Raw genomic sequence first — 24,447 nt, 5'->3', positions numbered from 1 at the left:
GAGTCTCTAAGGATTAGTATTGTCTTTTGTGAAGTGACTGTGCCGTGAGGAGCCACTTTCTCAAATCTTGGAGACCATCTTTTTCAGTTGGGGGCTTGTATTTGAACTCTGGGTGTTGGATGTGCTCAACCTCCAGATTAGTGTGAGCACTGCTATACCCTGTCAGTAGTGATGATAAGCTTTTGAGACTGGCATGTGTTATTGTAAACCAACATAAGTTATCTTTAAACCTTCTGAACTACAACTTTCCAAAGTCACTTTTTCTTTTGGGTTTCTGAGTGTTGCTGGATCAGTAAAGAAATCTTTCTGATTTTATGCATTTGGCTGGGACCCTACTCTGCTTAACAATGCTTGTAGAGTTTTTATGTTCAACAGACTTTTCTGTGTTTGGGCCACATGGTGTCATATGGCCATCTTTCTGCAAGGGGAGCTGTGAAATCGAATATTTAGCTTCCCAACCTCTCTAGACAAGGAACACGGTGATGGAGACTTGTGTTAGGTGGACCAACATGTAGTGTCTGCCATAAAGAATATTCAACAAATTAATCCATGTAGGTACTTAGTCAAATACCACTACAAGGTTTACACCAAAACAAAATCAGCAGTCCCTGACCCTCATCTGATATTCCATTTCCAGTTTCTACTCTCTTAGAATATTGTCTACCAGTGGTTAGTGACGTTTAAGAGCTCTTAAGTCCTTAGTTTTAGACTTTTATTTCTTTGCTCATCTACAATAATGGAGTTAGGTTACAATTTTGGTGGAATCCATATTCAACCTTTAATAGCTATATAAATATCCATTGCTGAGCTAAGTGTCTCATATTTTTGTTTTCTTCATTATATAATTTTTTTTCCTGGGGTTAAATTACCCCAATATTTTCATTTATTTAATTTTCTTCAAGTCTCTGGGTGTCCCCACATGGTTTTAATAGTTCTTTAAAATAATTTTCAACATGATTTTCTGTAGATCAGATAACCCATGAGCACTCCTTTTTTCTTGATGACATTCCGTCTGGAGCTTTCTGTCCTTTTCCATTGGGATTTGTTGGTCTCTCTGTGACTGCATAGTTGTTACCATGGAACTTTACTTCACTATCATCTTGGGAATGGTGTGCTTATTTATTCCTGTTTCCTGGATCCTGTGGCTTTTTATTTCTTAAAGATTTTTCAAATCGGAAAATGTCTTCATTATATTCTTTTATGTGTGATAGGTTGGCTTGGTACAGAATTCCAGATTGAATTGTCACTCAGGATTTTGAGGCTTGTCCCATTGTCTTCTAGTTTCTAAGGATGCTGATAAGAGGTTTGATGCATTCTGATTCCCAGTGCTTTGTACATAATTTTTTTTTTTTTTTTAAATCTCAGGAAGGTTTTAGGATCTTCTCTTTATCCTTGGATTGGAATTTTGGACTTTCACATTTACATGGAAATAGAAATTTCATATTTGCATGTGGATACTTTTTTATTCAGTATGCTAAACATTGAGTGCACCCCTTAAAACACTCTCAGTTCTGGGAGTATTTTTTGAATTATAGCTTTGATAATTTCCTCCTCTTGGTTCTTTTATACACACTTTCTAGAATTCTGTTAGATGTTAGGTTTCCAAGATATTCTGTAACATTCTTATTTTTCTCTCCTATTGTTCATCTCCTTCCATTTTTTACTTTACTTTTGGCTTATTTCTTTAACTTTATCATCCAGATCTTCAAAATACAACTTTTATTCCCAGATTTTAAAAATTTCTAAGAGCTTACTTTTTAATTTATTATAACCTTTTTTTTAAAAAAAGATTTTATTTTTTTAAAGTAATCTCTACATCCAATGTGGGGCTTGAATTTACAACCCCAAGACCAAGAGTCACATGCTCCACTGGCTGAGCCAGCCAAGGGCCCCATTAATTTATTCCTTTTTAATTGTACCCGATTTCTGTTTCATGGCTAAAATGAATTAAGGATTTGATTGTACTTTCTATAAAGTTTTATTTTTCTTGTACCTTGAATTACCACTCTTTCTTCTGATTTCCCTTTTTTCTTATTTATTTTGATGTCTTGTTTGTAGGGATTTTTCTCAATTACCTTGTGATCCTTGACTGGTAACTTGAGTAAGACACTAAAGCACTGGTTAGAAACTCTTTTGTGAGGGATATGTCGCTTGCTAGTTGGAGGCTTATACAGTAGAGCTTTTGTATTGGGAACTGTATATGTCAATATCAGTTAGGCTTTTACTCAAGATTATCCATTTCTCCAGAGAAGGATCCTCCAGACTATTATTTGGGGAGCACTAGCCTGGCCCTCTGCTTTTGGAGCCACCAGGAAATATGTGGACTTGTATTTAATTTTTTGTTTTCAGTCTGCTATCTCATCCTTCCCCATCGCTATGTCTTATAACCCCAAATCTGGTTCTTTTCCTCCCCAAATTATTAATCCTGTATCATGTGTGAGTGTGGGGATGTGGGGAGTAAAACTTAAAAAAGGCTTTCAGACATTTTCCCTGTTTTCATGTTTCACTTTGCTCCTCCTGGTCAGCCCTCTGCTGTCCACGTTACCTGAGCCTCCGTATCCCAAGCCTTCTTGGGGTCCCCTGGGGGTAATTCAGCTTCCTCAGGAATAGCTTCATCTGCAGGCATTTAGACTTCACCTTTCTCCACTCTGCTGAGTCACTTTACCATTCTTTCAAATATTTTCTATCGTCACACTTTGCAGTTCAGGATTATAGATGTCTTTGGGTATTATTAATTGTAAAGTGAATTTCTGTTCCTTGTTTACCTTGTTTGGGAGCAGTTTTTGGAAAAACTAGGATGTAGAAAGGTCTTTACCATCTTGAAATTGGAAGTCAATAAATGATTTCATTTCAGTGAATTATATAGCAACCCGTTAACCTATATTGTGCACTTACTATCTATGCACTACCAGTGTGTGCATGCATTATTTAATCTGTACAATATGTGGTTTGTGCTGTGCATGGACTTTATTCAGAATTTTAAATATTTTAGCTCTTTCTATCCCATGACAAATTTTACAGGGCTGGTACTATTAGCATTCTCATTTTATAGATGAGGATACAGAGATACAGAGAGGGGTTAAGCAACTTGTCTGAGCATGCATTGCTAGCAAATGGAGCGTGTATTGTAATCTGTACAGTGAGACTCTAAGCCCCTCTTGTTCTAGATAGCTACTTGTAATTACAAGTGTTTAAATATTTGTAGAATAAGTGTTTTAAAGTACACTCTGGGTTTTAATTTTTTAATTAGAATGATATTTTTATAGGTATGCTTTTGCTTAGCTATTGCCTAGTTGCTATGCTTTTTTATGTGAAATCTTAATCTTTTTATTTTCCATTTTTTGGAGTCAATTTCAGTATCATAAATAAGGGCAGCTTAGCAAAGTAGAAAGGCCTTTTTAAAAGCTAGTATGTTTTTCATCTTCATTTTAGTAACTATTGAAATGGAAGGCTATAATAAGGCAAATAATAGGAAAGCAGAATAGAATTTTTTATGTCACTTCCCACAAGGAGTCTATGGGTATTCAGTTTTTAATTATTGTAATATTCCTTTAAAGTTCCCTTTTGCAGGCACATAGCAGAGAAAGGAAAAATCTTCATCAGTGGTTAATCTTCTTTTACCATGGGTGTCCTTGACTTATTTAAAAAAAAAGAGTTTATGCTTATCAACTTACTGTTGTCTAGATATTTTAGATACTTTAGAATTTGCCTGTTTATCTTCCTGATTTATAGCCCCAAATAAGAACAACTATAAATCCAAAATAAAATAAATACTTTCCTTTATTACCCCTTCAGATATACTGATGTTAAGCAGGTAATTAATAACATCTAAATCTATATGTAGATAAAGATCTCTGGGTATATGAATGTCAACCTATGTATGCATATATTAGTGGTTTCCTTTATTAAAATCATGTAATTCTCTTCATAAGGGTATTATGGATACTGTTATCTTCCATAATTTAAAGTTTGTAATAGGCTTGCATTGGCAATAGCTAAATCTGTTTGATGGGAATTTTTCTTTCTTTTTCTTTCCTTTTTTTTTTTTTTTTTTTAGAGAGTATGTATGCTTATGTAAGTGGGGAGAGGGGCAAAAAGATGGGAGGGGAGAGAATATTAAGCAGGCTCCATGCTCAGTGTGGAGCCCAATGTGGAGCTTGATCCTATGACCCTGGGATGATGACCTGAGCTGAAATCAAGAGTTGGATGCTCAACTGACTGAGTCACCCAGGCACCCTTATTTAATGGGAATTCTTTTTTTTTTTTTTTAATTTTTTTTTTAACATTTATTTATTTTTGAGACAGAGAGAGACAGAGCATGAACGGGGGAGGGGCAGAGAGAGAGGGAGACACAGAATCGGAAGCAGGCTCCAGGCTCTGAGCCATCAGCCCAGAGCCTGACGCGGGGCTCGAACTCACGGACCGCGAGATCGTGACCTGAGCCGAAGTCGGACGCTCAACCGACTGAGCCATCCAGGTGCCCCTAATGGGAATTCTTAATAAAGCATTTTAGTTTCCGTCATTTGGTCAACTAAGATATTGCATGTATTGGACAGGCTTATTTGGATTTACTGCATGTCATTTGAATTTCATTAGATTATGGTTTCTTTAATTTTAATATTAAGAGTCAATGTAGTTTTCACATACTAAGAAGTACATTGTCTTATTGCTGTTAACAGTATTGGGCATATTTTAGGTTTAAGATGCAGTTTCTATTGTAGAGATTTCTGATTATCCTGCTGGCACAAGACAGGTGTATTTGTAGTTGGGTGGAGTCATGTGACTAGTTCAGGTCAACGAAATTGATCAGAAGTTACAGGTAAGACTTCAGGCCTGTGTATTTAATTACCGGTATGACACCCTTCGAAGCTTTTATTCCCACTGCTTCAGCAACTGACAGTACTTTAGATGGTGGCTTCTCTGTGATCCCAGGTACTGTAGTAGAAGATATGGAACAGAACTCCTAGGTAAGTCACGATGCACATGAAAAATGAATAAAATAAACTGTGGTTTTGAGCCACTGAAATTTCAGGATAATATGTTATGGCAATATAATTTAGGTGATTCTAAGTGATAAAACCTCCTATAGGGAAAGTGTTATACGAAGGCTTTCAGAATTTTTTAAGACTATAAAGCTGCAAAGAATCCACCATTTTTTAACAGGAAAAGGATGCTGACATTTAGCTTTACATTGAGGGTCAGGTGGAGATGGGTTGGAAGGTTTTTAACTTTTGGAACACCTCTAAGTGACTCCCAGACCAAGCTGGAAACTTCTAAGTTGCCTTGAAGAATTTTTAGGAGGACGGGGGGAGGACTTCAGAAATGACACTTTAACCATGAGCAAGGATAAATCTTTTAGGTTTGGAGGATAATGACAGTTGTCTGATTGCAAATCTCCATTATACATCCCTCCTGCAAAAAAACCACACCCCATAATATTAATTAGAAGCTCAGATAAAACCACCTATGATGCTTATCTTCAGCTTTGCTGGGAGATAGGGAATACCATAATATTCAGATTATATCCAAGGAGGGAAGGAAAAATAGCACCAAATTCCAGCAGAGCTCTTGCAACAGCAATCCTGTGGGGCATAGAGTGGGAGAGGGGAGTCTTAAGAGACTGAAAAAAAAGCAGCACAGAAAACCGAAGCAAAACACAGGCAAAAAAATCGCTCTCAGAAAGAGAGTGTCAACAGTATGTTGCAAAATACTGATCCCCAACCCTGGTGCTTGGTAGCTCACAGCTTTGGCCACGGAAAGGGCTTGGAAGTGAAGAGGATCAGAAGTGGCAGTGTTAAAGAACTGCTTCTATAGGAAAATAGATAAGGAAGAAGTGAGCACCTTGGGAATGTGGCTAGTGAAGAGAAAGAAAGAAAAGGAGAAAATAACAGACCTTGCAGAAACAAGATAACCTGCCAGTGCCTTGCTGTCATCCATTACACGGTGAACCCCACTAAACTTATAGGCCTCTTTTACACCACCAGGAACCCTGTACACCAAATACCTAAAAATAGAAAAAAAAAAAAAAGAATACAAAACTACTATAAAAGGAAAATAGAAAATGTAAATCAAAATATTCCTACTGATGCAGTCCCCCCTAAATCCAGCTGCTATGCAAAAGAAACACAGAATACAATACTCCTAACTGAATAAATATCCATAGAAAAGCACTAGATGATATTAAAAAAACCTTAAATCATATATTCAAAAACAAAACAAGAAATGGGCAAAAAAGCAAAAACCAAAAAAGCTAGGGGGAACTGCAATGAGAGTCGATCAAACTTAGGGAGAAAAAAAAAGAAAAAAGAAGGAAGGAAAAGACAGAATCATTTTGGAAATGAAGACTAAATAACAAAAACACCAAAGAAGAATAGATCCACATGAAAATTAATAGGAGGTATTGAAGAAAGCAGGGAAACAAATTGCTAAAAATTAGATAAAGAAAGAAAAAAGGTCAGAGATAAAGTAGTTGAAATAGAGGACAAAGAAGATGTAGCATGTTCAACTAGAGTCCTAAGAGAAGAAAAATGAACTATCTAGGAAATATAGTTCCAAAAATCAAAGAATACTTGAGCCTACACATTGCAATGGCCACTGGGTTACTGGGAAAAACTGATGATATAATGATCAGCTCCCATAGTGAACAGCTCTGAGACGTATCTTAGTAATACCATTAGACTTTAAAGATTAAAAAAATTCTCAGAGCTTCAGGCCAAAGGATCAAATAAATTACACAATTGTAGGATAATTAGCTGGCATCAGGCTTCTCAAAAGCAACACACATGGCATGGCAACTCTGGAGCAACTTTTAAAAGAGAAAACTACTTAAGGAAAGGAAGTGCAAACAAGAATTATATACAACCAACTGCCTTCATGATTGAGGCTATAGAGAAAGTTTTGAGTATGCAAGAACTCAGAGAATACCTACACAAGTGGTCCTCCTGAGGAATCTGTTGGATTGAGTTTCATCCAAATAGATTGGGGAAAAGGACTGATGAAGAGCCCATAATATTTATTTATAGAGCTGAGACTGAAACAAGATGGGGCCACAGATAGAAGAAAAGCATGTGAACCTTAAAGTTTTATTTTGTATATAACTATTTGTAATTTGTATCACCTAAGAACGCTTAGAGCATAAGTATGTGAACATATTTGTTCCCAATTTTAGATTCAATTTCAATTTTTTTTGACGTTACAGAAAAAAATCTAGTTTTTCACAATGAAACACACAGAAGCAGAACTAAGAAACCATGCAAACCATGTACACATTCTCAGATTCAAGTATTTATTTCCAAGCTAAAAAGGTGGTGGGAAAGGGGTGTAGGACCTGCCTCCTCAAATTGCTCAGCCTCTTTTTCTGCTTCAGCCTCCACACCAAGTATCCTCTAGTTGCTGACATCCTGACATTTCTTGAGCATTCAGGTTGTTTGCTGGGAAGTGGCTTGGTAATGGCATATGGCAGACCATCTAGATACATGGACATCATTGGTGTACTTCACATTCCATTGGTTCAACATTATAATATTTGGATTTCATCATTCAGCATTAGATCATTACTCTTGTACTCATCATGTTCTTTTATTTCTGGGTGAGTTGGCCATATGCGTTTTGGTTCATTTGGGATGACTTAAACCAGTAAATAAATTTAAGGTCAAATAATTTCATATAGAATAATTTTCTACATTAGCAAATTGTAAGCAAATAGTTTACACCCACTGAATGAGGCATCTCTTATTGTATTTTGGAACACATACCACATGTGTATACAGTGTATGTCCATGTACAGCATAAGTCCATATAGAACATAAGTATATAAATATATGTACAGAAGACTTAAATATATATATAATGGCATAAATATACATTCCCCAGCTCTGTTTGTGAAAAGGCCTAGAAGGCAAGATCTTCCAGTAGCAGTGAGCACACCTGGCACCCAGATTTTGGCTTCTAATGCCATTTACCATTAAAAGGAATCAAGTCTACTTGTAAGAGAAAGCAAAGAAATGCTAAGAAGAAAGGAAGAAAATAAATGAAGGGGTCATGTCAGGACACAGAAGCCAGCTTGCAGATGCTTCTACCAACCAAATCTGGGTCCATTTGTGCAGGAAAATAATTGACAGGAGTGAATTTTAAGGCACTGAAAAAATGGTAATCCACGAATTGTCTGATGATAGATAGATAGGAAGAAGGGAGGACTCTTCTTGCAATACAGTGCTAACTGGTAGACATAGAGGGGCATGGAAGAGGTGGAAAATTATTATTATAAAAAAAGTATTATTTTGTAACCATTATAGCAAAGATTGGTTTAGGCAAGAATCAATGGATGCTAAATCTAGGTGTGGGAGTTTGATGAGGAATGGGATATTTTGATGGCCCTGTAGTGTCTCTCCACAGATTTCTTATTGCAAGAGGGAAATTAGTACCTTTATAATGGAGAAACTGGACAGCACCTTGACTTGGTGATCAAAACTAACGTTGCCAAGGCACCTGGCTGGCTCAGCAAGTATAGCATGCGACTCTTGATCTCAGGGTCTTGAGTTCGAGCCCTATGTTGGGCATGTAGCCTACTTAAAATTAGAAATAAATAAAATGGGGGTGCCTGGGTGGGTCAGTTGGTGAAGCGACTTCGGCTTAGGTCATGTGGGTTTGAGCCCCATGTCGGGTTCTGTGCTAACAGCTCAGAACCCGGAGCCTGCTTCAAATTCTGTGTCTCCCTGTCTCTCTGCCCCTCCCCTGCTCACACTTTGTCCCTCAAAAATAAATAAAAAACATAAAAAAAAGAAAGAAAGAAAAAATAAAACTAATGCCACCAATGAGACCGACATTGTCTGCTTCTGGTTGTGATACCCTGAGAAGCACGCATCACTTAAGTAGTATTCCAGCTGGGCATGTACAACCTGAATCATGAGCAGACTTCAGTCAAACAAAATTCTGTTTAAATAAGAAAAAATAAATAATTATATTCTTCAAAACACATCAGTTATACAAGACCAAGGTTGAGGAAATCTTTTGGCTTAAACAAGACTAAAGAGACATGACAAAATAAGTGCAATATGTGATTGTATACTAGATTCTAGACTCAAGGAAGAAGTGCTGTTAAAGAATGTATCAGTCAAGGGTCTCCAGAAAAACAGGACCAAAAGTGTGTGTGTATGTGTGTGTGTATCTAAAGAGATCTATTTTCAGTAATTGGCTCGTGATTATGGAGGCTAGCAAATCCAAAATGTACAAGGGTGGGCTAGCAGCTGGAGGCTGAAGAGAACTGATGTTCCAAGTCTAGTCCAAGGGAGTCTGCTGGAGAATTCTCTCTTCCCCAGGAGAGGCTGGTCTCTTTGTTCTATTCAGGCTTTCAACTGATTAGATGAGGCCCACTTACATTGTGGAGGGCAGTCTGCTTTACTCAAAGTACGTAGATTTAAATGTTAATCAAAAACACTGTCACAGAAACCCAGAAAAACATTTGACTGTTTGACCAGATATCTATGTATATCTCCTTAAATCATACTTAATCTCCAAGTAAAGACAATAACAAGGTCAAGGTTCCCATTAACATGATACAACTATCCTGTGTACAACAGAAAACATGCTGTTTTCTCAGAAGAGGATTCACGGTCCTTGAGTGATGTTTATTCTTCTCCTTGGTATCCATCCTGTAAGTTAAATACTGTGATATAAAGTCAATACGTCATATATGTTACATGATAAAGGAACAAGAGAGGGAAGCAAACAAAGATGTTTATTTTACACACACACATACACACACACAGAAACATATTAATAACAATATAAGGAAGAAATACCCATGACAATTGCAGTCTTCATTTCTGTAACTGGTCACATGGTGCTTTCACATTTCTTCAGGAATGTCCCAGAAAGGAGCTGTGGTGTTGTAAGTGTCCATTTCCAGGTGGTGATGGCATGTTGTGCAGAGCCATCTATAACCAGGCCTGGGTCTTGTCTCTTCTGTCTATTGATCTTAGGGAACTCCCCATGAGGCCATAACTACAGGCTGGGAGAATGAAGGTAGTGTGGCAAGAGTGGGGACCACGGGCATTTGGGCCACTTGTTCACATAACTTGTCTGCTTTCAGGACCTGCTCAGCCCCAAGCTCACGTTACCACTTCCATTTGATGATGGAGGCTTCTGTAAACACCTGACTTTATGGAGAGCAGTTTGCTTTACTCAGAGTCCACTGATGGAATATTAGTCTTATCCAAAAACACCCTCATGGAAACACCCAGAATAATGTTTGACCACATGTCTGGGCACTGTGTAGTTCAGCCAAGGTGACACATGAAATTAAGCATCACAAGGAACATCAGACAGTTGACAGATCAGAATGGGAACCACAGATTAAAGTATTTTATCAGTGTTAAATTTTCTGAATTTGATAACTACACTGACGTTACTTAAAAGCATTTTTAGGAAATGCATACTGAAATATTGAGGGGCAAAGACGCATGACATGTGCAAACCACTGTGAATAGATCAGAAAAAGTGGGTCGTGTGAGTGTGTGTACATACACGTTGAGTGTACGAATAAGAGAGAAGTGTGGCAGAATGTTAAACACTCGTGATTCTGAATATGAGAGTTGTCCCTTATTTTTGCAACTTTAGACTTTGAAATCATTTTAAAATAAAATAAAAAATTCATGTGACCAGGGAGCACTATAATAGTGTTTAAAGGGCATGAAAGTTCTGTAACATTTTCACTGGCAACACCATTGTGCTGATACCCTTGTCATAAAATCAGAAGCGTTCATTGCTTGAGTTGGTTTCAGCGGAATGGGTTACATGCTTCATGTGTGAAATAAAAAAAGGAGGGGACAGCACAGGAGCACGGTCCTACAGAGCTCTAGTGCCGGCCCGTAAGTCCTTCTAGAATATTCTCTGACCTTTTCTTCTGAATTGAAGACTTGGTAGGCACCTGGGAGGCTCAGTCAGTTAAGCGTCCGACTCTTGATTTCAGTTCAGGTCATGATCTCACAGTTTGTGAGTTCCAGTCCCGTGTTGGTGTCTGTGCTGATGGTATGGAGCCTGGAGCGCGCACGCTCTCTCTTTCAAAATAAATAAATAAACTTTAACAAATAACAAATAAAAACGAGTAAGTAAAATGCAGACTTGGTGTCAGAGGATGGTTGTGGTAGAGAAGACCGTTAAAACTGAGATCGAGGAAGGATGGGATGAGACGGGATGAATTTAGTCTGTCCGGTCCCCAGTGTTCATAAGCATGAAGTTAGTTCATTCACTAGGAGTCAAAATTGATATTTTTTGTAAGTAGAACTGTTCTTGAGAAGCCAGTTGGCAGTAGCCCCTCTGGAAGTTTATAGCCATAGGCACATATTACTGCAAACTGATCTGATGCAAGGCTGCTACATTTAAGTGCTAATAGAAACCAAACTGGCACTATTAGCAGCATGTCCTCTGGAAAATAGAAAAAGGAAAGGGTGTTGGTAAAGTACTTTCTCATAATAGAATCGAACATAGAGGCGACACTAGAATTGCAGTGGAAAAATGAGGTATGGCTTAGGAGGAACAAAGTGCTGCTGTATTTTCTTACATCAAATTGAAATCTGGCTCTTGGGAATATTACTTGGGACTATTTGAAAGCTATATCTTGCGTGGAAGGTACAATTTCAAGTATGTAAACAAATACCAAAATAATTTTGGTAGCACATTGGAATCCGGAGTATTTACCTTCTGTAACGGTTTAAGGTTTTTATCATTTGTAAGTTGGCTAATTTTTTGCCTACCAAAATACTGCCGCATGGTTTCCGTCGCGAATGAACATATACCTTAAGAATAAGGAAAGCTGTGCCGAGTGTCAGTAACGTGGTTCTGTTGTCTATCCAGATTCAAGTTCAGAGCACAGTTGTCTCTAAATTGTCTGTCAGATAGCTAATGACTGATAAATTAACACTAAGTGATAAACTAACACTGAGGGAGCTTACTTTTGAAAGGAAGTCTTCTAAAAACGTCTACACAATCCTTTTGATGTGCTATGTTCCCTAAATTATCTTTGTCTTCACATCTTTGTATGTATTAAGTTCAGTCATGCGACATGGCCAGGAAATGAAGTATTCAAGTTGACTATTCTTGTAAAGCTGTGTGTTTTATAATAATTGTGAATTTTCAAGTCATCTTACTACAGTAAAATTCTTTACTGTGTATTGTTCATCTTCATTTGGAAATCCCACAGACATTTCACATAGTTTTAACTCACAAAGTTTATGTTTACCAAATCTATAGACACCCCCCCCCGCATCTGTATCTTACGATAACCAAGTACATATCAAGAAAATTCTAGTTGAATCTGAAAATCTCTTCTATGTAACATTTGTGTTTAGAAAATATTTTCATGGGAAAAACCCCCCGAAACAAACAAAAAAAAATATTTATAGCTCTCATATTTTTGTATCGAAGTATAACTTACATACAGTAGAATTCACTCTCACTGGCATACAGTTCTGAGTTTTAACAAATGAATACAGTTCATGTACAACATTTGGAAGATTTATCTTGTCTTTTATTCCAAGTACTTTGTGATTTCGTGGTCATTGATGGATTACCATTTTGAATTGAAGGGATTGTACTACAGCTTTTCAGAATTTTGTAATTTTAGTAATTTCCGATGTTTTGGCTTTGTGCTTAGGAGTATTAATAAATAACATACTAAGGAATTTACTTTTCTTCTCTTTTCCTAACTTCAGCGCCTTAGTGTAGCCTGTGTCGTTTCTGGCCTCAACCATTGTAGCAACCTGTGCGTCGGCTTCGCTGTCTTCCACGTGAATTCCTTTCTAACTCATTTTCCACGCTGCTGCTGCTGCTGGTCTTTCTAAGGTACAGAACTGATTATCTCAATTCTCTGCTTAAAAGCTTTCATTGGCTCCTGTTGTCTGTAGAACAAAATATGTACCTTTTCAAATCAGAGTCTTTCACGAGCTGGTTCCTGCCTCAAGTCTGGCCGTGCCTTCCTGCCCTTTCCTTCCTTTGCGTTTGCCTGTCCGCGCTAATTGCTGATTCCCAGACATGCCGTGTTCTCTGTCATCATGGTAGTTTTGTGTTTTCTTCGGACATGCAGGCCTTTTTTTTTCCCCCATCGGTGCCTCACTTCCCCAAACCTTCAGATGTGGTCAGATGTCCTCTGGGTGTTCTGCGTGCCTCGTGCCTCTGCAGTGGTGTTTGTGCCTGTGGCTTCTTCACTTGCCCGAGCGCCTCCTCTGGCCCCTGAGCTGCTTGGCATCAGGGAGGATGTCCACTCCGGTGTTGCCACTGGTGTGCACAATCCTGGATACAAGTAAGCGTTCAGAGTATTGTTCACTTAGTATCGTTTGCTCTAGGTAGGGAGGAGGGAAATGTGTTATCACAGCAATGGGCACCAGAATTCTTTGTATGGAGGGAGCGGCCTTGCAGGCGGGTATTGCCTTGACCTCAAGCTCACTCAGGGATGGGAGTATGGGTGTTAGCTAGGGCTGAGAGGTTAGAAGTAGAGGAAGCTGCCTGACAGGAAACACGGGGACAGATTTGTTGGGTTTGCTCCTCAGAGAGAAAGAGAGAGAGAAAAGGAGGAAAGTCGGAAAAGCCTTGTGAAGCCAGGGAATAGGTGAGGTAAAGACCCCTTCCTTCAAAGACTGGAAGACGGTGAGAAATTAAGACTGTTCCTCCTTCTGGTTCCCTTTTCATTGCTGCCCTGTGTGCCAGAAATCTCTGCCTTTCTCCAGAAATCTCCACCAAAGCCTTTCTTACCAAGGGATGCTTTCTGCCTGTGTTCGGGTTTTGTTACTTTCATAGAACTCGGGAGGAGCCCCTGACACACAGGGATCGAGCAGTGCGGAGCAGAGGTACCTGAGGATCTCAGAGGGCACTGAGGATATGTCAGCTCTCCTGGGAATTGAGAGAAGCCTTGGAGGGGAGAGAAAGGCTTTGGACCAGCACAAGTCTTGGCTCTGCTGGTGTGAGTCCTTTGGTCTAGATTATTGAGCTGGCAAGCCCCAGCCAGTAACTAGGATACATACATGAGAAAAAAGTGGAAATGAATGTACAAGATGAGAGTAGCTAGTATTAGGATGGTGGGGTTATAATCGCCGCCACCTCTGAAACTGTTTCTGTTACAGTTCATGGTAAAAGAAAAGTTCTAAAAAGAGAGAAATGTCTACAATATCGTGCTGTGATCTTATTCTCCCCAGTACTTGGAAATTAGAGGTCAGTGTTGATTTCTTTAACATTGAAGGTGCTAGAAAGGGGAAGGTGAAAGTAATTATTGAGGAATAGGGAATTTGAGCCAGGATTGAAACTCCTTTCTTTACCAAAAACAGGAACATTTTTTTTATTGACTTGTTAGGCTTTGTCCCCCCACCCTTTTTTTTAAATTGATGAGATAATGTCTCAGAGAGGAAAATAAACCTGTTAAGTGCCTGAAAGTTGGGCAAGCTCTTGTGTAAGATGAGTAGTGTTTAAGCTTTCTAAGTTGGTGTTCTGTAGATCACAGATTTATAATAAATCATGGCTTAATTGTTTTGGTTTCAGCGGGGACAGGCTGTTGCCCTACTTCCTGTTGCACTTGCGGCTAATCTCACAATGCTGCTTTCTGTAATTGTTCTCCTTTTCTTCCGAGATGAAAAAAGTCACAAAACCATTGACAAGGTCACAGTACGCTACTATGTTGTCTTATAGTTATTGCTGTTATTGAAGTGTTCTTGATAGTGACAAGATTGATGCTGGATTGTTCTGTCATTTGTGTCTTCTCCTCGTGCTCGGGTTTCTTGCATGTAGCTATAATTACAATCTCAAAAGATTGACGTATCAACTCAAATGACACTTGACCAATTTAGAGCGGGAAACACAAACAACTACCTGAAACACTTGTGTTTGCTTGATGAGTGCATGTTTTCCTTTTGGGTAAGGCTATCAATGTAAAATAGGGCTGCTTGCAAAGCATGGAATTAGAAAAAAAGGGAGTTGGTTGTGTACTCTACCAGAGAAAGGCTTAGGAGAACAATATGGCCGTCTCCGGGATAGGGGTGTTGCTTCCTAGGGGACCTGGTATTTGAAGCTAATGATCAGGGTGTCCCCTGGAAAGTGCTAGAAACACATTACCTCATTTGGCATTCTGTTTTTTAGTGTTCATTTTTTCCCATCTACCTTTTGTTGTCCACTCTTTAAATATCTTAGTTCTTTCTGTAGTTTCGACAGTTCAGATTCTAGGTTTATAGTGGTTTTTGTCGCATAAGGTGACTTTTTAGAGATCTCATTTCATCCCCCTGTGCATGTTGGCCAAGCTGATTTCTGAGGCATTTTGCTGTTGACTCAATGCATTGCTTCTCTGGTACTCCCGCCTGGAGTAGAAAGACCACGGATAATCTTTTTTTCCATCCTTAACACAGCCTTATTCTTCTCTCTGTCTTTTAATCCTTCTCTCTTTCTGTCCTGGATCCCGTCATTTATCCCTTCCCGAAGGATCTACTCTCTCTGCCCACAGGCCTTCTCTTTCATCTGACTGCTGAGTTGGCAAAATATTTCATATAATTCTTTTCCCATTCTCACTCTGTTCCTTCCTTTCGTATCCTTAAATCGAATGAAGTGTTTCCATGGTTTTTAAGGTTGTTGTCTTGTTTGCCCCTCCCCAGCCATATACCCTGACCTCCCAGCCTAGACTTGGGGATGAAACTATGACTCAGGAACAGCCAACTGGAAGAGATGCTCAGGACAAGGTGTTGGTAATAGGGGAGCAGCAGGGAACTGTGCAACTCGCGTGCCCCGTCAGGGAGCACCACCATCCCAGCACCTCCGTGTTCACCAGCCCTGAGCTCTCAGAACCAGTGTTCAGGGTTTTTTTCTGGAGATTTCATGATGTAGGCATGACTGGTTAAATCACTGGCCATTGGTGATTAACTTAATCCCTGGCGCCTCTCTCTTCCCTGGAGGGGACAGAGGGGAGGGTGGGGCTGAAAGTCCTAGGTCTTTCTAGCAACCAGTCCCCAACCTGAAGTTCTCTGGGGCCCTTAGCCCCCAGTCATTTTAGCATACAGAAGACACTCTTACCACTCTGGACATTTCCTAAGCTTCTAGAAGCTGTGTGCTGGGAGCCTCGACAAAGACCAAATCTACATTTCCCGTTGTACCGCCTTTTGACTTCATCGTTAATGAGGGTTGGGTTTTTTTGTTTTTGTTTTTTTGTTTTTTCCTGGCATTCTTTCTTCGGATTCTGTACACTGTTCATTTTCCCACCTTTTCTCTGGCTCTTTTTCTTCCTGCATCCTAACTCCTGATTGTCAGCAAGACTTGCCCTTCTTTTTGTGTGGTCTCCTGAGGACTTTTTTCTTAAAGTGTTTGCTCCTCTCCTAATAACTTGTTTTCCCTCTGCCCTTCTAAGTTCTTTGGGACCTCTGGAACAAAAGACAGATTAATATGAGAAGAACATACAAATTTATGTAAAAAGTCTTATGTGACATGGGAGCCTTCATAAGGAAAGGAAGACCCAGGAGACATAAACCTGTGCATTATCGTGTTAGGTTTGATGGAGTGGAAAGTTGTAGAAAAGGAGTAAGAGAGGACCAAGGTATGAGGTAAGTGTGGTAACTGGAGAGAAACCTAGCAAGGCCTGTTTGTTCACACTCCTCCCTGTGTCCCTTGTCTACAGAGATAGGGATGCTCATGGGACTCCTGGGTGGCTTAGTCAGTTAAGCATCGGACTCTTGATCTCGGCTCAAGTCATGATCTCATGGTTCATGAGTTCATGCCCGGGATCAGACTTCTACACTGATGGCGCTGAGCCTGCTTGGGATTCTGTCTCTCCTTCTCTCTCTGCCCCTCCTCTGCTTGTGTGCTCTCTCTCTCTCTCTCAATAAATAAATAAATTAACTAAAATTTTTTTTTTTTATAAAAAATAAAAATGAAAAAAAGAGATAGGGATGCTCCTTCCTCTGGTACAGGGAGGGTGCGTTTCACAGGAGGTCTTGCTTCAGGGGAAGGTCAGAAACTCCTTCCTGTACCTGCTGTTGATTCTGAGATTACTTCAGTTGAAAATATCCACCATGCCAAGGTGCTGTGTTTGGTGGGTGGATGGCATGTTCTGAACCCCATCAGTGTGCTGTCTCTGCCAAACTTCAGTTCCTTGTCTAGAACTGTCTACATGGCAGCCTTTTCGGAATGCCTAGCTGTCCCTCCAAAATCAGTGTTGAAACCCCAAAACTTCCCCGTTCAACTTCCCCTTTCCACAATATTCACCAGTAACACTACCATTCACCAGACTTTCATTTCTTGTACTTTAGATATGGGGCCAAAGGGCAGAGGGAGGAACAGAGTTTCATTTATTTATTTTTGAAAGTGGGGACCCTATCCTGTTTGCTTTTGTGGTCTCAGCACCCAAATCAGGGGTTCAGCAAATGTTTCTTGAACTGAATATTGCAGTGATTCTTAGGTTCGCTCGTTCCTCTTTGCTCTAGTTTCTACTCAGACCAGAGTCTTGTTAGCACACATCTGGTTTATTGCATTAACCTCACCACCTTTTAGCTTTAGTCTTCCCCTTGCTGCTTTCCACATGGCACACTACTGCCAAAGCAGTTTTCTAAAACCTTGCTTTCATCGTGTCAAGAGCCATTATTGTTTATGGATTCAATTGAAACCAGTCTGGCATTCTAAGTTTTGAATCCCCTAGTTTCCTGTTCCTACTTGATGTAATATTTTTCTGTTTTTCCCACATAAGCCCATTGTAGCTAATTAGAACAATCCTCTTCTTATTCTGTGTTAGGAAAAGACTTATTCCTACTTAAGCTTTTGCTCCTGATATTCTTCTAGCCCAGAATTCCCTAGCCGATCTCTTATTTTCAAATCATATACTTCTTAAAGACCTAACAGCTGGCTCATGTGTCAGTAGGTACTCAGTGAATGTTTGTTAAATGAGTAAATGAGAACTTGCATTCTCAGTGAGCATTTGTAAGTAGCTTTACGTGACAATGATATCCTCCCCAATATCCATAGACTCCATAATCCTTTCTAATAAATTACATTTCTTGTAGTTTATTGCAAGTTTATTAAGTGATTAATCCATTGAATAAAATGGTATCTGAGTACCTCACTCATTTACTAACAACTTACTTGAAATGGCCTCAAAAGCATTCTTCTTCTTCTTTACTTTTACTTTAATTGTAAAAGTGCTTTAAATTAAGCCTTTTCTTAGCTTTAACACAAGTGAATTCTTGGATCTAATCAAATGATTTCGGCACATGCTCTGAGCAATTACATTTGTGCAGCTTAGCAGAAACTATGGCAACAGAATGAAAAATGTGTTTTTCCTGATTGTTTTCCTCCATGAGATTGGGAAGTTCCAACTTAAACATCTCAAGTTAAAAGAAATGGTCATAGATAAGATGCGTTACAAATTACTTTTGGTGGAATTGCCTAGAAAGTTGGGTTAAGAAGCCATTTATCAATCATAAGTTTATGGCTCAAATCCTGGAAGGAGGTGCCAAGGATTACAAATAGTAATCTTTGCTGGGAATATGGGAGATTTTCAAGGTTTACTTTAGACCTATTTATGTTGTCTATTTTTTTTTAAGCCACAAACCAGGATTATTTTATAATAATAGAACAAACAACAAAGTTATTTAAATTTGGGAGAAAAGACAGTTATCTGGTTTGTCTAAATTTATTATTTAAAAAAATACATCAGTCATATTTTCCTACACAGGCACACAACCATATTATTATACAAGGAACCAAAGGAATCCAGTTGTAGTGTAAAACACCAAGTACTTTATATTCATTGTATAAGACAAGATTTTTCCTTTAAGAGCTATTAATAAGTCAAGACTTTTCTAAAGAGAATCAGTTAAACAACTGAAATTCGTTTAAGTTTTGGCAAATCTTTTGTAAAGTTCCATTGACTTCTTGTAAAGGAACTCATGAAATTCACCCTTAAAAGTGATTTCCTTATCAGGAAATATGCATTATAGGATAATAACACTAATGAAGAAGTGAAAGATTTTCAATGGGGGTAGTTTCCAATATCTTAATAAGAAAAAAATTGGTGAAAATTGCTTTATGAAACCATTATCTTTTCTAAATGAATAAACTGAGTAATGCATTAATGTAAAAAAAAATCCTTTTGATGAGAAGAGACTGTCTGAGCTGATTAACAATAGAGATAGGCCTAATACAGATCTTGAAAGGTTTAAAAATATTTTCTTTGTTTTAGTCTGCGCTTACTAATATTTAACAACTCATGAGATAGGCATTGAAATAGCTGCTAGACACAAATAACTGACATGGTTGTACTATTATGTACTAATTAATAGCTTATGTAGCAACTAAATAGTTTGTTGATATTCTTTGTTATTTTATATATTTGTGAAGAGGTTTCATAAGGCATTCTTTCTGTGGGAAGGAGTTAATCCTTTTAGTTAGGATTTGGGAGCTGAGGGTAAGGTTTTGGTGCCATTAAGTTATTAGAGCCAGAAATCCAGAAATGCCCAACCTCTGTCCAGCCAATCTACTCTTATCCTTTGGGAGTCATGAGGGGACTGTCTGCAAGGAACAGTAGTAGCCAGTGGGACTCAGAGGTGCCACATTAATAAAGGCTTGTAAACTTCCAGCACATCAGTGTAGAAGTCTCCTTAACAGTGGCCTTGGTGCAAGCAGTTTGGGCTTAAGGCCTATGTCAGGACTCCTGCTTCCCTTCCAACTTCATCCAATCACCAATTACCCCATCACATTCAATCAGCATGTTGAGATGAGTGTTTGATTTGGAGGGGAGGGGCACCTGGGTGGCTCAGTCGGTTGAGCATGGGACTCTTGATTTTGGCTCAGGTCACGATCCCAGGGTTGTGTGATTGAGCCCCATGTCAGGCTCCACACTTACTATGGAGCCTGCTTAAGATTCTCTCTCTCTCTCTCTCTCTCTCTCTCTCTCCCTCTCTCTCTCTCTTTCTCTGTCTCTCTCTCTTTCTCGCTCTCAAAAAAAAAAAAAAAAACAAAAACTGGAGGGGAGAACAAACTAGTAAGTGAACCAAGTCCCAAAAGAACCTCTGAATCTGCTTAGTTGATTATTGTATACAGTAGTCTCCCACCTTACCCACGGGAGATCAATTCCAAGACCCCCAGCAGATGCCTGAAACCACAGATAGTACCAAACCCTCTATATACTATGCATCCTTCTATACATATATACCTATAATAAAATTTACTTTATAAATTAAGCCCAGTAAGAGATTAACAACAATATTTAATAATCAGGACAGTTACAGCAGTGTATTGTAATGAAAGTTGTGAGACTGTGGTCACTCTCTCAGACTATCTTATTGAACTGTACTCACCCTTCTTGTGATGATGTGAGAAAATAAAATGCCTGTGTGATGAAGGGCTGAGGTGAGGGGGATGATGTAGGCATTGTAACATAGCGTTTGGCTACTATTGACCTTCTGAGGATGGTCAGAAGGAGGATCATCCGTGCCCGGCCCATGGTGAACTGTGGGTAACTGAAACCACAGAAGGTGAAACCGTGGATGAGGGGACTGCTGTGTAGTGGAGGAGAGGTGCAAGAGAATGGCCACTGGGCCCCAGGAGGCCAGGCCAGGCCAGGAGCTGGAGGCAGTAAAACAAACCTTGTGTGGAGACTGTTGCTTTAACACAGTGACCCCACCTACTGTTACCGGTGCCCAGTCAGGAGTTTGGACTCTTGAATAATTAGATCAGTAACTGCTCTTACCTGTGGGTAGGACTAGACAGGGGGTGGGCAGAGGCTTGCCTGGCCCAGGAAAAGGAGCTCCTGCAAGCACAATAAAGTGCCATTTACTTTCACGTAGGAAGGCAAACAATGGACAGTTCTGTCTCTCAGTTCTAAATGCTCGGTTCTGGTACAGTCTGGCCCCAGGCATGGAGTAGCTCCTGATCAGCATACATTTTGGACTTTACTAAGGCGTGTAATGACTCAGAAATGCAGATTTCTGTGATTGGCTGATGTTTACTTTACCTCCAGGGTGAAATACAATGTGTAAATATTTTAAGTCTTGTTCTAATAAATGTTGGTCTTGTGCTGGGAAGTTGGAGCTCTTGATCTTGGCTTAATAATTTAATTAAGAGAAATAGAGTTTTAGACTTTCATATTCAAAGGCTTCTAAATAGTGACAATAGCATAGAAATGAGAACCATTTAGACACCTAGACTCACATGCCCAAATATATGTTTGTTGGTTCTTAGGATTCTATATATAGTATCATATTTACCATTTGTCTATATGTGTTTTATTGTTAACACAGTGAAAAAAGTCTTTATAACTGATAAATTCTTCCCCATGCCTAAATATTGATAGAGCTTCCTATTAATTTGCTTCCATATGTCTGATTACCCACTTTGCCTAACAGATGTCATGTAAAAGAATGATATGGATATTAAGTTCAAGATCCCTGAGTTGGGCTTATATCAAATTACCTTTTTAATTTTATTTTACTCTTTGAAGTTAACTTGCGAGGGGAGTAGTTAAAGTAGAAACTCTGTAATTGTAGGGGAGGAGAACCTTTCCCTTCCTTTCTTCTAGGTTCTTTGGCTGGCCTAATAATTAAATTGATATAACACAAGTTAACAGGGGAAAAAAAAACACATTTAATCTTGTATGTACAGGAGCCTAAAGAAATACAAGACTGAAAGAAGTGACCAAAGCAGGTAGCTTTGTGAAGAATTGACAAAAGGGTTTAGTCTTGGGTATCAAATTAGGGAGGCAGTAACAGCTTGTTTATATAGCTTTCTTGGCCCTAAATCCCCTATTTCTGATAATAAGAGCCTTCTACCCTCCTAGTACAGGGAGGATACCTTTCAAATGAGAGATTTATTTGCTGCCTTCAGGGTAGACCCAGGAGGTCACTGTCCTTTCACTGGCTGTGTCTTAAGGAACTTTAATTCTAAAGAACCAGTATGCCAAAGTGGCGTATTTGGAGGGGGCGTGTTCTGCTCCCCTTCATGATGTTGACTGTAATGAGGGAAGACTTTTCTTTCTCATAATTTCACAAAAAGACCGTCTACTGGAGAATTCCATTGTAGAAAACAGCTGTAAAACCTGGATTTAATGTAAAAAGCAACTATTTAAGGCACTGGAGAGTGAACAGAAGCAGATAGACTCTACTGGGGAGTACACAGTTGGAGGAGGGAAGGGAGGGAGCTATAAGAAGTAACTTTGCCTTTTCACTGATTTTAGCTTCAGGCTAAGTACAGTCTGTACTCTGGGGACTCTGGTGGAAAAACAGTAGTCTCTTTGGCCAGGGAGCCTAGAAAACTGAAACCAGAGAACCCTGATCACTGAAGATAGGGGAGAAATCCCAGAAAAAGAAGAGCCAGAGGAGGGGGAGTCCTTAGCTTTTGTGAGCACACATCTCTGACTGCCCTCTGAGCCCTGCATGAGTACAGTGGACTCAGAAAAACTCGGGTAAAGACAAAAAATCTCAACTGGACTGGAGCTGCCTCCTAAGAAAAATAGTTTACAGTTCAAGCCGACCCAAGATATTTGCCGGCTAAATGAAAGAAACAACTGTCACTGGAGGAAAAAAACAATCTCTCATCTCCACAAATTAACATTTCTACAGTCCATAATTACCCCATATATGGAGAATCAAGAAAATGGAACATATCAGAGAGGAAGAAAATCAGTTGAATTCTACCCTGAGATGAACGAGATATTGGCTGTACCAGGCAAGACTTTTAAAGCAGCTGTTATAATATCCTCAGTGAAATAAAACGTCATGCTCTCAGTGAATAACAAAACAAGAAATCCTATCAGGAAAATAGAAACAATGAAAAAGAACCAAATGGAAGTTCTAGAGTTGAAAAATACAATATTTGAAATAAAAATTCAGTAGCTGGATTTAACAGTTGAATGGAGGTGCAAAAGGAAAAGTACATGAACTTTGAAGATAGAGCAATAGAAATCAATTTGAAGAACAGAGAGAAAACATATGGGGGGGGAATGAACAGAGTCTCAGGGACTTTTCAGGTTGAATCAAACATGGACATAATTGAAATTTCAGAGGAGAGACAGAATGGGATAGAAAATTTTCTTTTGAAAAATTAAGGCTGAAACCCCCCAAATTTGATGAAAAACAGAAACTTACAGATACAAGATCCTTAGTGAATACCAGGGTGACTGAACCCAAAGAAGTCCACATCAGTACACATCACGGCAAAACTTTCAAAAGCAAATGTTGAAAGCAGTAAGAGAAACATGATACATTTAAATTACTGCCTTCACCTGGGAAACCATGGAGGCCAAAAGAGAATGGAAGAACAAGTTTATATAAAGTGCTGGATATTGAGGAGGGCACCTATTGAGATGAGCACTGGGTGTTGTATGGAAACCAATTGGACAATAAATTTCATATTAAAAAATAAATAAGCAGGAAAAAAAAGTGCTGGAAGAAAAGAAAAAAGCCTGTCAACCCAGAATTCTTTATCAAAGAAAAATATGCTTCAAAAAGGAAGAGGGTTCCAGATTTAGTTAGTGGCAGCAGTGACACAACTTGTGAATAGACTAAAAAGCATGGACAGATACGCTTTAAAAGGGTGAGTTTTATGGAATGTGAATATCTCAATAAAAAGATTTGAATGAAGGTAAGAAAGACTCTTTCAGATAAAAGAAAACTTGGAGAATTCTGCGCTACAAGAAATGTCAAAGGAAGTTCTTCCAGGCTCAAGAAAACTTATACCAGATGAAACTTTGGATCCTTGGAAAATATAAGAAAGATCATCAAAAATGATAAATATCTACAGAAATGCAGAAGTCTCTCTCTTTCCTCTTTCTTTGTAAATCATATAAGGAAAACTGATAGCATTGTCTTGTGCATAATCGCATATATAGAAGATATTAACTCCATTTAATATATATCAGTAGTCCATAAAGAATGATTACAAAGTTTCTACGGTTTTAGGGAAATGGAACAGTATAAATTATAAGAGGACTGTGGGTAATTAAAGATGTACACTGTACTCCTTAGGGCAACAACTGCACTAATAATGTAAAAAGTAGAGCTAAAATGCCACGTGAAAATTGAAATGAAATTCTAAAAACCATTTAAATGTTTTGCTGTTGTTGTTTTTTTTAAGTCAGGAAAGTAGAAACATGGGAACAAACAGAAAAAACAAGTTAAAGGGCGCCTGGCTGACTCTTGATCTTGGGGTTGTGAGTGCGGGCCCCACGTTGGGTGTAGAGGTTACTTAAATAAAGGGAAGAGGCAAGTTAAAAACAAGTAATAAAATGGTAAACCCAAATCCAGCCATCTCAGCAATTTCATTAAATTGTCAGTAGGTTAAGTTCAATGGGTATAGGGTTTGGTGTGCAAAATTAAAAAGTTCCAGAGATCTGTTGCAAACACAGTACATGTACTTAACACCACTGTATTATATACTTAAAAATGGTTAGGGTGGTAAATTTTACGTTACATGGTTTGACCACAATTAAAATATTTT

The 24,447-nt window shown here is 38.8% G+C and overlaps 1 protein-coding gene across 11 annotated transcripts in view; it reads left to right on the top strand.

The window, feature by feature from the left end:
- The window catches only part of RPS6KA5 (ribosomal protein S6 kinase A5), a 178,643-nt gene that overhangs the window by 23,541 nt on the left and 130,655 nt on the right, over positions 1–24,447 (top strand). Inside the window, exon 1 of one of the 11 annotated variants that reach the window (XM_053224833.1) lies at positions 12,756–12,840. The exons of 9 other annotated variants lie outside the window; for them this stretch is intronic. The gene's annotated coding sequence lies outside the window, so the exon portion shown is untranslated. One more of the 11 variants, XM_053224834.1, reaches the window with a different exon arrangement.

The sequence above is a fragment of the Acinonyx jubatus genome, chromosome B3 (assembly GCF_027475565.1).
Source record: "Acinonyx jubatus isolate Ajub_Pintada_27869175 chromosome B3, VMU_Ajub_asm_v1.0, whole genome shotgun sequence".
NCBI lineage: Eukaryota > Metazoa > Chordata > Mammalia > Carnivora > Felidae > Acinonyx > Acinonyx jubatus.
The sequence above is the reverse complement of the archived record's forward strand: the minus strand, read 5'-3'. Positions and strand labels throughout refer to the sequence as shown.